The sequence below is a fragment of the Malus sylvestris genome, chromosome 5 (assembly GCF_916048215.2).
Source record: "Malus sylvestris chromosome 5, drMalSylv7.2, whole genome shotgun sequence".
NCBI lineage: Eukaryota > Viridiplantae > Streptophyta > Magnoliopsida > Rosales > Rosaceae > Malus > Malus sylvestris.
Window position 1 is genome coordinate 3,833,573 of NC_062264.1, and position 14,492 is coordinate 3,848,064.

Consider the following 14,492-nt stretch of genomic DNA (forward strand, 5'->3'; position numbering starts at 1 on the left):
GAAGATGAAAAAGATGAGAATGGTGATAACTCAACTGAGTTTATTGACAACGCTCAACCGGCACCACCTCAAATAGAAGATGGGGGGCAAGCCACTGTGGATGAACTCCGAGAAATCAATCTCGGAACAGATGACGAGCCAAAGCCTATATTTGTAAGTGCCCTACTAACACCGGAGGAATTAGAAGATTATAAATGTCTTCTCCAAGATTACCGAGATATGTTTGCATGGGGCTATCAAGATATGCCTGGTTTAGACACTAAGGTGGCAGTTCATAAGCTGGCTGTATCAAAAGAAAGGCGTTATGTTAAACAGGCACCTCAACGTTTTCGACTTGACCTTGAAGTACAAATTAAGGCTGAAATTGACAAACTGATATACGTTGGGTTTATCAGGGAAGTACGGTACCCTACGTGGCTCGCCAGTATTGTACCGGTAAAGAAGAAAAATGGACAAATTCGTGTCTGCATAGATTTCAGAGACCTTAATGATGTATGTCCAAAAGATGAGTTCCCACTTCCAATAACTGAATTATTGGTAGATGCCACAACTGGTTTTGAGGCTTTATCTTTCATGGATGGATTTTCAGGGTACAATCAAATTAAAATGGCACCTGAAGATGAAGAACTTACAGCATTCCGTACTCCAAAAGGAATCTACTGCTACACTGTAATGCCGTTTGGACTAAAAAATGCAGGGGCCACATACCAAAGAGCCATGACAATTATTTTCAGTGACATGTTACATAGCACCATCGAATGTTATGTGGACGATCTTGTCATCAAAACAAGAAAAAGGGAACGTCATTTGAACGACTTAAAGAAAGTCTTTGACAGACTCCGAAAACATCAATTAAAGATGAATCCTTTGAAATGCGCATTTGGAGTAACATCTGGAAAATTTCTTGGCTTTGTGGTAAGGTACCGAGGAATTGAAGTCGACCCTTAAAAAATCAAGGCAATCATGGAAATGCCTCATCCTCGAAACCTGCGAGAGCTACGAGGACTACAAGGAAGATTGGCATACATCAGGAGATTCATCTCACACTTATCTGGAAGATGTCAACCATTCACAAGGCTGATGAAAAAGGATGTGCCTTTCGTGTGGGATGACGCATGTCAAAACGCTCTCAACAGCATTAAAGAATATCTTTTGAAACCCTCGGTGTTAATGGCTCCAATTAAAGGGAAACCTTTAATTTTGTATATTGCAGCACTTGAACGCTCACTGGGGGCAATGCTTGCACAAAATAATGAAGAAGGGAAAGAAAATGCGCTCTACTATTTAAGTCGAACGCTCGTAGGGGCAGAGCAAAATTACACCCCTATTGAGAAGATTTGCTTGGCCTTAATTTTCGCTGTGCAAAAATTACGACATTACTTACTGTCACACAGCATTACTTTGATATCTAAAGCGGACCCGCTTAGATACTTGATGTCAAAACCAGTGCCATCCGGTCGTCTTGCAAAATGGTCTTTGCTACTATCGGAATTTGAAATCAAGTATGTCTCTCAAAAAGCTATAAAGGGACAAGCACTAGCTGATTTCTTAGCAGCTCACCCTGTTCCCGACAACATGGAGTTACCAAGCGATTTGCCGGATGAAGAAGTATTCTCGACATATGTTTCTCAATGGCAACTTTAATTTGACGGAGCGGCAAGGAAAAAGGGCGCGGGGGCAGGTATTGTTTTCATTACACCATGTGGAGGCCTAATCCCGTATTCATTTTCGCTCATAGAGTTATGTTCAAACAATGTGGCAGAATACGAGGCACTTATCATTGGACTTGAAATTGCACTCGAACTACATGTCGATTGCCTTCAAGCTTATGGTGATTCACAGCTAATCATCAAACAAATGAATGGTCAATATGCTGTGAAAAATGAAAACCTAACCTTGTATCATAAAAGAGCAAAACACTTGGTGTCACAATTCCAAGAAATTAACATTGCTCACATTCCAAGGTCTAAAAATAACAAAGCCGATGCACTGGCAAAGCTAGCGGCATCTTTAACTCTCCCTGAGGAACGAGAAGTTAAAATTACAGTGGGAGAACGGCATTTACTTCCTTCAACACTAGAGTGAATTGAAGAAAACCATGAAGTCAACACGGTTACAATCCTGGAAGTAGATGAATGCTCTGATTGGCGGCAATCTTTGATTGACTATCTTCAATATGGAAAACTACCAACTGATCCCAGAGGAAGAGTTGATGTACGAAGAAGGGCCAACCGATTTGTGTATATGAATGACACATTATACAAAAGATCGTTTGACGGAATATTGCTAAGGTGTTTATCAAAAGAAGAAGCGACCTATGCTCTCTCTGAAACTCATGCCGGTATTTGCGGAGCCCATCAATCTAGACCTAAGCTTGCAGCTCAATTGAAAAGACTTGGGTATTACTGGCCTACAATGGTTCAAGATGCGATGAAACATGTGAAGTCATGTCAGGCATGTCAAATACATGGAGACTTCAAACACCAAAATCCATTGCCCCTCCATCCGACCATCTTGTCTTGGCCATTCAATGCATGGGGTTTAGATGTGATAGGCATGATAAGCCCAAAATCGTCTCTCCAACATCAGTACATCCTAGCAGGCACGGATTATTTCTCAAAGTGGGCTGAGGCAATACCGTTGAAAGAAGTGAAAGCGGAAGATGTTGCAAATTTCATAAAGAAAAACATAATTTATCGCTACGGAGTCCCGTCCAAAATAATCTCGGACAACGCCCTCTACTTCAAGTGTAGGGCCATGGATAATCTTTGCAAAAAGTACAACATTCAACAAGCCTTCTCCGCAAGTTACAACCCAACCGCCAACGGTCAAGCAGAGGCTTTCAACAAAGTGTTGTGCAACATCCTAAAAAAAATGGTGGCAAAGAACAAAAGAGATTGGCACGAACGCCTTCCCGAAGCATTATGGGCCTATAGGACCACCGTCCGTACATCCACCCAATGTACTCCATATAGTCTGGTGTATGGATCAGAAGCTGTGCTACCCTTGGAAATTCAACTACCTTTCTTAAGAGTAGCCACACAACTGACAAATCCTGAGGAAAATGTAAAAATCAGGCTAGCGGAACTTGAAGCACTTGATGAAAAACGACTTGCAGTGCAACAAAGACTTGAAATCTATCAAGCTCAAGTGGCAGGTGCATTCAACAAAAAGGTTAAGTTTAGATCATTCTCTGTTGGAGATTTAGTCTTAACCGTCCGAAGACCCGTCGTCATCACCAGAAAAATGCAAGGAAAATTTGAAGCCAAATGGGAAGGACCATATGTTGTTACAAAAGTCTTCACAAAAGGTGCCTACGAACTCTCTAACGCCAATGGGAAATGCATATACCCATGTGTCAACGGAAAGCTCATGAAGAAGTTCTACGCATAAACAGTGCCTAACGAACTTCGAGAGGGAAACAAGTACAGAGGAAGCAAGTCAAGATAAAATCCTTTCCTCTGAACTACGTATGACTTGATCCCTCAAAAAGGGGTACGTAGGCAGCCTATCATTAAAAATGGGTGTAGTCATAAAAAAATCAAAATCAAAATCAAATCCCGAAAACAAGGGGTGAACTACGTTTGGCTTGATCCCTTCATGGGGTACGTAGGTAGTCTAGCTTTATTACTAGATACAACCGTAAAAAAAATCTTCCCGAAAACAAGGGATGAACTACGTTTGGCTTGATCCCTTCACAGGGTACGTAGGCAATCTGATTCCCAAAATTAGATGCAACCATAATTCATAAAAAATTCTATTTTTTTCCATGGAATTAGCAATTATTTGAACTACCACGTGCTAGCATTTTTCAATAATTATCAAGGCCAAAAGCCACTAAAAACGATTTTAAATTGAGAATGGCAAAAGCATTTGTTCAAATAGTCATATGCTAGAATTCGTTTGAACTTTTCTCAAGCAAAAGTTTAGGGACAAAGCAAAAAGTGATTTTCACTTACGGAGAGTGATAAAAAAGGGGATGAGTCCAATGCATTGAAAGCAATAATTATCATGCATGCTTGGTTATGGAAAGATAGAAAAATTAGCAGAAAAAGGTACATGGCAAAGGCATAAAAAAAATATATGTTCATGGTTCCTTTATCATTATGTTTCAGCTTTTGGAATAAAAAAAAAAGCTTTGCTTTCCCACTCCCCAAAGCAAAGCAAACGGTGGGATTTTTTTTCCCAGTTCCACCGATTCAAAAATTAGGAGGATTAACTTTCTTCTTCATCAACCAAGCTTCCAGGAAATCTCTATTCTTTTTTTTTTCTTTTCTCGGCAGAAATAGGATCAAAACCTCTAGAATAGGTTGAAACCAAACAGGAGGGGTAGCAACCTTCGTTGCATCTCCAAGTCACAGGTAATGGCAGCAGCAGCTATCATTTGTTCCAAACTTCACTAAGTCTCAAGCAGTAGCAGCGGCAACCATCCTTCATGCCAAACTTTCAAGATTGTTTCTCTGCTAAATAAGAAGAGAAAAATAGCCTAAAACTCAAAAAAGAAAGCTCAAGCCAAAAGATACAAAAGGAGCTTTTGTCACATCAAAAATATACGGAGAGCTAAATGTGGTTTCATCTTCTATATAAAAGTAATGACAAGCATTTTGAAAGTTGAACACGGAGGAGCAAAGAAGCAGCCAAAATGAAAACTGGGCAAATGGAGAAGAACGCATGTACTCTAGACCCATGGCAAACTCTTTCCCGGCCTTGTTAGCAGCTCGCTGGGTACAAATTTTGCCATCTGCATTCATTCCCTGAAATATTTAATGCAGCTTTGGTCAAAACCTCAGTATACGAAGCGATCATATCAAGCCTTATACGCTCAAAGTAAATTCACGCATAAGGCTTGAGGGGGCAATCTGTTGAACAATAAAAATACATGACATATAAAAAATGAAGTCCATACAAATTGGGTCAAACTACAAGGCAAAAAAATGTAATCCAGCCCAAAATATGAGGATGGGCCTTACATACAAAACAACATTCAGAAATAAAAAAATAAAAATATGAATCCCTTCCTAGAAAAGGGGGGAAACGTGCAAAACAGGGGGCGTTCCCCCATTTTCTGCAACAAAAGGAAAAATGGAGTCAGTTTAAGAGAAAGTGGCGAAAAGAAAGGCTTCTATCCTCCCCCACGTAAGAACGCTGGAACCCTCCCAAGATGCCTATAAATAGGCATCAACCACAACAAGAAAAAAAAAAGGAAAGAAGGGAGGGGATACTCTGCAGAAACTAAGAGAGGCTTTGAGAGAAAATACCAAAAAAAAAAAAAACGAAGTACTGCCGGAAAAGTGAGCAAGCAGTTCAACCATTCGTGCTTTCAAGTCAAGAACCAAAGAAGAATATTCGTCACCAGGTACAAGACAAAGCCCTGTTAAAATTATTTTTCTCTTGATTATTGTTATGTTGTATATATGTACAAGAAACAGAGAAGGACACGAAGGAAGAAACAACGCAAAAAAAATGGCAACCAAAGACCACCAGGCAATGGTTCATGACATTCCCCTTTGTTTGGCAATGGTCCACAATGCAAGGAAACAAAAGAAAGAAAAAGAGAAGGACAAATCAAATTTTCTAATATTTCTTTTAGCCTTTTTTTTGCCTTTGTTTCTTTGTTTGGTATTTTTCCTGCACCAAACAGATGGAGGTGGAGCAGCAGAAATGATCTCCAAGAATCCCATGAATTTCTTCGGGGTGGCCTAGACCACCCCGTGAAGTTCCAATCAAAGTCTAAGTAACCCATACTTACCGTCCGTACATTATACGGCTTGAAGGAGATGGGTTTGGTCATGTCGTGTTGCATAAAACCAGAAGAACCCGAAGGAAGTCACGTCAATGGAGGATACGGCTTGAAGGAGATGGGTTTGGTAATGTCGTGTTGCCTAAAACCAGAAGAACCCGAAGGAAGTCGCGTCAAGGAAGGAATGGGTGCCTAAAGAAGTTTTGAAGTACGACCTGCATGAAGGAACAGTGCCAAACCACTGTGCCTAGTGATGGCTCCGAAGCTCTCACTTTTCGCGACAAACTGGAACCGGAGGACTCCTTTTCACCTGGACTTTGGCAACAGCCCGCTACGACGTCACCGGACACCACCACTTCAACAACACCGACGGCCTTCTTCGCTAAGTTCTTTGAATTTTCTTTTGTTGAAGCTTGTATGTTGAAGCTTTCTGAGTGGAGCATGTAGGTTGGGGTAGTGTTCCCTTAATTTCCCGAGTGAGGAAAACTTCTCGGTTGGAGACTTGGAAAATCCAAGTCACTGAGTGGGATCGGCTATATGAATCTTAGAACGCCATTGTGCTCGATCCTGTGTCATGTCCTTTGTTAGATCCAAGTACTCTAAGTCTTTTCTTAGAGTCTCTTCCAAAGTTTTCCTAGGTCTTCCTCTACCCCTTCGGCCCTGAACCTCTGTCCCATAGTCGCATCTTCTAATCGGAGCGTTAGTAGGCCTTCTTTGCACATGTCCAAACCACCGTAACCGATTTTCTCTCATCTTTCCTTCAATTTTGGCTACTCATACTTTACCCTGGATATCCTCATTCCTAATCTTATCCTTTCTCGTGTGCCCACACATCCAACGAAGCATCCTCATCTCCGCTACACCCATTTTGTGTACGTGTTGATGTTTCACCGCCCAACATTTTGTGCCATACAGCATCGCCGGCCTTATTGCCGTCCTATAAAATTTTCCCTTGAGCTTCAGTGGCATGCGGCGGTCACACAACACGCCGGATGCACTCTTCCACTTCATCCATCCAGCTTGTATTCTATGGTTGAGATCTCCATCTAATTCTCCGTTCTTTTGCAAGATAGATCCTAGGTAACGAAAACGGTCGCTCTTTGGTATTTCTTGATCTTCGATCCTCACCCCTAACTCGTTTTGGCCTCCATTTGCACTGGACTTGCACTCCATATATTTTGTCTTTGATCGGCTTAGGCGAAGACCTTTAGATTCCAACACTTCTCTCCAAAGGTTAAGCTTTGCATTTACCCCTTCCTGAGTTTCATCTATCAACACTATATCGTCTGCGAAAAGTATACACCAAGGAATATCATCTTGAATATGTCCTGTTAACTCATTCATTACCAACGCAAAAAGGTAAGGACTTAAGGATGAGCCTTGATGTAATCCTACAGTTATGGGAAAGCTTTCGGTTTGTCATTCATGAGTTCTTACGGCAGTCTTTGCTCCTTCATACATATCCTTTATAGCTTGGATATATGCTACTCGTACTCCTTTCTTCTCTAAAATCCTCCAAAGAATGTCTCTTGGGACCCTATCATACGCTTTTTCCAAATCTATAAAGACCATGTGTAAATCCTTTTTCCCATCTCTATATCTTTCAATCAATCTTCGTAAGAGATAGATTGCCTCCATGGTTGAGCGTCCTGGCATGAACCCGAATTGGTTGTCCGAAACCCGTGTCTCTTGCCTCAATCTATGCTCAATGACTCTCTCCCAGAGCTTCATTGTATGACTCATTAGCTTAATACCCCTATAGTTCATGCAATTTTGTACGTCGCCTTTATTCTTGTAGATAGGCACCAAAGTGCTCGTTCGCCACTCATTTGGCATCTTCTTCGTTTTCAAAATCCTATTGAAAAGGTCAGTGAGCCATGTTATACCTGTCTCTCCCAAAAGTTTCCACACTTCGATTGGTATATCGTCTGGGCCTATTGCTTTTTTATGCTTCATCTTCTTCAAAGCTACAACCACTTCTTCCTTCTGGATTCGCCGATAAAAAGAGTAGTTTCTACACTCTTCTGAGTTACTCAACTCCCCTAAAGAAACACTCATTTCATGTCCTTCATTGAAAAGATTATGAAAATAACCTCTCCATCTGTCTTTAACCGCGTTCTCTGTAGCAAGAACCTTTCCATCCTCATCCTTGATGCACCTCACTTGGTTTAGGTCTCTTGTCTTCTTTTCCCTTGCTCTAGATAGTTTATAGATATCCAACTCTCCTTCTTTGGTATCTAGTCGTTTATACATAGGGTAGACATTCAACCCTCACTTTCTTTTTTGAGAGTTCTGCATACTAATTGGAGGAAACCAAGGAATTCGAAGCTTTTCCATATCTCGGCTTATATTTTGAGGGAATTTAATGTGTTCTTGGAAATTTGTAAAAGTGAATGTGGAGGAATAGGGGAAGAGTCCACTGTCTCTCAAGCTCTTCCCTTTGAATTGCTGTAAAAGAAACTCTCACATCCACCATTCCCACTATTCCAATTGAAAAAAAAATTAATTAAAAATTTTAAGAAGAAACTCAACAGAAAATCACTAAATAGTTCAATAAATTTGGAATCTTTGTTATCTTCCTGAAGAAAAAAAGGTGGAAACTTTACCTGAGGAACTGAAAGCCTAGCTGTGATGAAAGCAAGGCAGATGGTGCTGCAAATGTTATGGAGGGACATAATCAGAACCGATAGGATTGAATAAATCAGTCGGAACACTCAAGATGTGATCAACCTGTTCGTTGCCGACTTGCATCCACACAAAAACCATACAAAAAAATTGCCAAATAGATTTGATAGCATACCACAATGTCATGACGCAAAATTAAATGTAATCACGAAATTAGCCACTTGAAATCTACCGGACAACTCACAAGGAAACCCAACTTTTTATGGGTTTAAATTTTCTCCCAATCCAAAACGGATTCATCTAAAACACAAAGTCAGACAGACTAATCCCTTCACTGGATTGTGATTTAACAGAGTCCACAATTTCTCCAACAGTGCCTCTGCATTGCTACTTGTTTCCTAGGTCCTGAACTGGAAAATCCCCAAATGGGCAAATCCAAATTTTATCATCAAAACCAAAATTATAGTAAAAAATTATTATTTTTCCGAAACCCTTCTAGAGGGCAGAAAGAGAGAGAAAATACAATTTAAGTTCGGAAACTTATAGAGGGGTTTTGGAGGAGGAGCAGAGAGGAGGAGAGGTGCGACCACCATGAAGACTCCAGGTTAGTCATCCTGAATTCAGTTTGCAGCATAATTACTGCTGCTTGCAGTGATTCGCCTATCATTGTCTGGCGAGTGAAAACCCTAAATTCTCATAAAGAGGTCCAAGCTGTGCCACCTTTCTGGAACAACCTTTTTTTAGGCTGGGTGAGAAGTGCCCTTCTTGCGATTCTTTAAGGAATTGCAAAAGAAGGTGAAACCCGCTTTTAGTTCTCCCAAGAGTGAAAGTTGAAGGGGGAGCACCAAGGTACGAACTTGCTCACTTTTCTTCCTCACAGAAAATGGTTGAGCTAAAGCCGGCTGCTGCTTGTTTAGGCCTTCAATAACAAATTAAATAAGGTATTTAAATTAAAGATATAATAGACCGTACAGAAAATGCTTTATTGAATAGCGAGGAAAAGACTTGCTTGTTATAACAATTCAAAAATAAGAGAAAACAAAAATCGGGAGTTCTATAGATATTAAGAATTTAAATTTTAATAGCACAGTCAATGAACTTATTGCTAATTTATAAATTATCAAACTCTGTAATAAGATGGATACTTGGAAAACTAAGAGCAAGACCATTACAACATGCAGCTACTCCAGTATTAATGACTGCAGAGGAAGAAAGAGTGAACACGATATAATGAATGAATAACGTAAAAGTACTATTTCTGCATTCAAGTTCCCATACCATCATCCTTTCCTCGCAGCCTCTTCAACATGCAGACAAGCAAACTGTGCACTCCAGACAAAACTGCAAATGTCTAAAATTATCAATAAAAGGGAACAACAGAATTAAGACTTGCTATCCTCGTAGGCATCCTAATTGTCTTTAGCTTGGAAGAATTGAGGATCACTAACATGTTCTCTTCAATTGTTCCCACGTTTCTCATACTGCTTAAAAAAGTGCAGCTAAAAACATGTAAAAGCATTATTACAAAAAAGTATGTGATTCTCTTTTTTACTCACTGGACTTCACATTTGTTTGCCCTACTGGTAAGCATGCTTTCACAATCCTCATTTCTGCATGCAAAAATTTAATTTTTATTGGATGCTGAATGAATCTATCTTAATCTAATTGATTTGTTCCTCAACACCAAAATCTTGGGTGCTTAGAGAAGAGAATGCTTTGAATGTGTTAATTGTATTCTTCTCATTATGATTGTATTATGGACTGCATTCCTAGCATTTGAAATATCAACCATTCGTAATAAAATGAGTGCTATGTCACGTGTATGAGCTACTGCAAGTTGTTTATGCAAAGTGAGTCTCCCAACACATAACCACTAGCTAACATACTCAAAACGGATTTACTATTTACACTCATAACATATCAATGGTCTAACAATTGTGGGGCTCGAAAGTTATATAAGGGCCAATCAAATCATAAATTAAAATTAAAACGTGTAAGTAATTAAGAATTATTACTTGCTAAAAAATCCCAATAGTCAATTCCTTCTTGTTACTTCAGGGATTATCCAACAACTGGATCCGATCAAACTGCATCACCCAACAAAACAAACTAAAAAACAAAAAAATCAGGGGAGCTAAATTAAACATACACTAACCTACCTTCCGGCCAGGAGTGTTCGTGGATTATGAATTGTTTTTGTAATTTTTAAACATATACTAACATACACTAACCTAACTGAGAAACCTAATTTTTAAAAGATTTTTTGGGGAAAGAACAGTAGTAATATTGCAATCATAGACTCATAGTGAAGGACATAATGCAGATATAAATGATTTAACAGAGGCCCTTGGCTGTACGAATATGTATAACAGAACAATACTAAGCACAGTTCAAACTATGTTCTTATGTCCTATAATTTCCTTTCAAGTTGATAATTCATAGGTAATTTAGAAGGATACAATTGTTAAATAGTGGAAGACATTTTAAATGTATAATAAGAGTAAAACATAAAAAAAAAAATGAGTCATATGCCTTTAGGTGAAACCTTACTGGATATTGCTTGGAATGGTGGGTTCTGACCCGGTGAAAGGCTCTGTTAAGTGCCTTTGGTTATGGTTTTTCAGCTTCTTCTTTTTTTATTTTATTTTTTTATTTTTTATTTTTTTTTATGTTGTTGTTGTTGTGGTGATAAGTGCTTATGATTTCATGCTTGGTCCAAGAGAATAGAGATACTTATGGGCAGATTTTATTCTTTGACGTTCAATTTTGTTGAGACATATGAAACCGAAACTGAAAGGCTTTTGCACTCAAAGTCCCGTCAGGGTTCTGATCATAAACCCTTTTTGGGGATTTCAGGGCAGTAAGTCCATTAGCAAGTCATCCCCTAGATCTAAAGCATTATTTAAACGAAAAGCAACACCACCTCACATTCAATGCTTAAATTATACACAGCCAACTAAATCCTAGATACACCCACAGAAAATTGGCTAAGAACAAGAACTTCACAACGGCATTTATGGTTCGAGAAAGTGATCGGTTACCTTTGCATCAACCCATATATGCGCAAGTGAGATAATTGTTAGCCAAAGACAAAAATAGAAAATAAAATGGCATTCGGAAAGAGAAAGTCGTTGACTTTTGCCTGAGGAAGAAGAGAAGGTGGTGATATTCGCTTGTCGATGTCTATACGGAGACTTTGCTGGAATCTAGTTTTTCAGATTGAGCTTCAATCTCCTTGTGAAAAATTTTCTACCCGTTAAATTGGATCCCTCAAAATCATCAAGTTTTTTCTAAAGTCCAATTATATCAAATCACAAATTTGAAGTAGATTTTGACATCTAATTGGTGTAGAAGGTACTTGTGGTGATGAGGAATAGATGATGATGATGTGGGTTTTTTCAATTGGAAAGATCTGGAGCAAAGTGCTGGTGAAATTTGGGGAAGAGAGCTCCGGAAGGTTTTCAATTCGAATAGAAGTCTACAAAAAAGTAAACCAATATGCTAAAGACGTGAGTAAATTCATTTCATAAAGATGAATTCGTAAGCTCAACACAGTTAATTATCTAAAAAGTAACAGAAGTTATCCACAACTTGACAGTTTTTTTTTTCATGGTGCAAAGGATATATTTCCAACAGTTCTTTCTCATTTGTTTATACGCACTTGCACCTGCACACAGTTTTTCCTCTTTGGGTCTCTACAATAATTGTCTTCAACCACGTTGATCAGTTATATCATTTGGTCTTAATAACTATGTACAATGACAACATTACAATCTTTTGGTTAAAAGTTCTAATTTCAAACTATACAAACAATTCTGAATTGTCCAATACCAAGTATAAGCTCAATATTATCATAATTTGCCTACATATGACCCCAATGCTTTCCCTATTGATGGGTTCCACGGGCATTCCTAAACTGCACAGTTCCTTTTTTCACACTCTAGATTTCAAACATGAATATATTCTACGTTCAAACTTCCATCATGCTCTCCCTCTCTCTTAATCATCGATATCTTTCTTACCAATAACGCCATTTTTAGACTCCGATTGTCTTATATGGTTGGAGTCACACCAATTAATCGTCCCTATCTTACCGGAAAAAGTTAAAAGAAGAAGAACAAAACCTTTCGAAAAAAAAGGAAATTAAACTCACATTCTTCAAAAAACAGATGGGATTCTATTCTGCTATCTGTCTATCCAAAAAGAAAGATAACATCAACTACAATATGAGTCCCCAACTGCAAGGAGTATCCTCTCTCTCTCTCTCTCTCTCTCTCTCTCTCTCTCTCTCTAGAATTTCTCCAATAGAAAACAATGGTGATAAGTGATTGGATTGAAACCAGAAAGAAATTCATTCGAGTCTCACCCAAGAAATCCGAAGAGCCGCTTCCTTCTCTCTCCTTTGTGGTGAAATTTTTATGAATGAAAGACTGAAACAAAAGGGTTAAACACAAAATCCAATTAATTAACAAAATCTGATTAAAAACACCATCTGTTTGCCTAAAGATCCAAAAAAAATTATCTACAAAATAGAACAGTAGAAGAATTTGGAAACAAAATAAGAAAAGGAACCTTCTTTTTCACATCTTGCTTGCAGACAGTCATTTCTGAAACTGCAAGTTTTTCATCAGCTGTGATTCACAGACCTTCACAAACATACAGATAACAGAAAATACTGTAATCAGATCAAAACCTTCAAACAACCGGAATATTAGATTCCTCACATTTCTTTTTAAATGCCAAAAAAAAAAAAAAAGGAATTTCATGAATTGGAGAAAGAAAGATAAATTACAGATTAAAAACAAAGAGGACAACGTGAGAATATTGATAAAATATTCAGATTGAACGTACAAAAATAAACTCCCAGATAAGAAGAATCTAATTACCTAAACATCCAAAAAATAGCATCAAACACAAACACCAAAATGAATTCAGTTTCAGATAATATGGTATACTTTTAGACAAATATTGTTCAAACACCCAAATATAATTCGTGATATCAGCCAAAAAGAAAATAACTCTCGATTAGATTTTTTTTGTTCACGAACTTTCTCCTTGACAAACTCCTGAGATAGAACCAAAAAGGAAAATCAGTCATAACTACTGCAAGTAGAGAGGATGGAGTCAAAGAGAAGTGGGAATTTATGAGTTACTACCATCTTTAGTATAATTTACCTTTAATTCATCCATCTGGTTTGCACTCCCTACTCTTTTGGTAGACTATCTCAATTCTTACATACAATTAACAATAAAACCCCCAAAAACTCGCACACAGATTCATCAAACCGCTGAAAAATAAAAACCCAAAAGCTAAAAGCAATAACCCATAACTCTACCGAAATCATAACGACGTCTGAAGACGCCCAAAAAAACCAAATTGGGAAAGGATCAACGAAGAACTCACCGAAATTGAATCGAATGGAGAGAATGAACCATGAGGATATGAGGAATGCGGCAAGCCAGGGGCTACTATGAGTGAGTTTTGGGTTGTGGATTTCAGATTTCTCGTTCGGGGAAAGAAGGAGGATTCTAGGTTGGGGAAAGCAAGGAGCAGGGAGAAAAAGGAGGATGCGCAAAAAAGCAAAACGAATTCTAGGGTTTGATGGAGTCTGCGGCCAGTTGGAGGAAGCAGAGATGGAAGAGATGACGAAGCAAAGATTGGAGAGCGGTGGGCGCGGTGCGGTTCGGTGCGGTTTCGAGTGAAACCACAACCGAAATCGAAACTTTTTTGCAGTGCGGTGCGGTTTTGAAGCCAAAACCGAAATGAAACCAAATCGTTTGGTTCGGTTCGGTGCGGTTTCAAACGGTTTCGGTTTGATTTTTGAGAAAAAAATGTACAATTTAATATATACACCTATTTATGCATAAGACGGTCTTATTTTCCTCATATATTAATTAATGAATATGCAGCAAAATTGCAACAAAAACAGCAACAATGCAGCAAAAAACAGTGGCAAAACTGCAAAAAAAAATGCAGCAAAAAACGGCACCAAAACTGCATAAAAAATGCGGCAAAACAACAGAAAAATAGCACCAAAACTGCAGAAAATCTGCACCAAAACTGGAGCAGAAAATCTGCACCAAAACTGGAGCAAAAAATTGCAACAAAACTGCACCAAATATGAGT

At 38.6% G+C, this 14,492-nt stretch overlaps 3 long non-coding RNA genes across 3 annotated transcripts; all 3 read right to left on the reverse strand.

Annotated features, from left to right (window-relative positions):
- Positions 1-8,061: 8,061 nt before the first annotated feature.
- LOC126621038 (uncharacterized) lies at positions 8,062-9,292 on the reverse strand. The gene is made up of 2 exons (XR_007622776.1): positions 8,347-9,292; positions 8,062-8,221 (listed from the first exon to the last, which is right to left on the reverse strand). It is a non-coding gene; the product is annotated as an uncharacterized LOC126621038 (long non-coding RNA).
- An 834-nt stretch (positions 9,293-10,126) lies between these two features.
- LOC126621270 (uncharacterized) lies at positions 10,127-13,374 on the reverse strand. The gene is made up of 3 exons (XR_007622872.1): positions 12,938-13,374; positions 11,724-12,795; positions 10,127-10,452 (listed from the first exon to the last, which is right to left on the reverse strand). It is a non-coding gene; the product is annotated as an uncharacterized LOC126621270 (long non-coding RNA).
- Positions 13,375-13,381: 7 nt separating this feature from the next.
- On the reverse strand, positions 13,382-14,027 carry LOC126621271 (uncharacterized). The gene is made up of 3 exons (XR_007622873.1): positions 13,770-14,027; positions 13,541-13,574; positions 13,382-13,431 (listed from the first exon to the last, which is right to left on the reverse strand). It is a non-coding gene; the product is annotated as an uncharacterized LOC126621271 (long non-coding RNA).
- Positions 14,028-14,492: the final 465 nt, after the last annotated feature.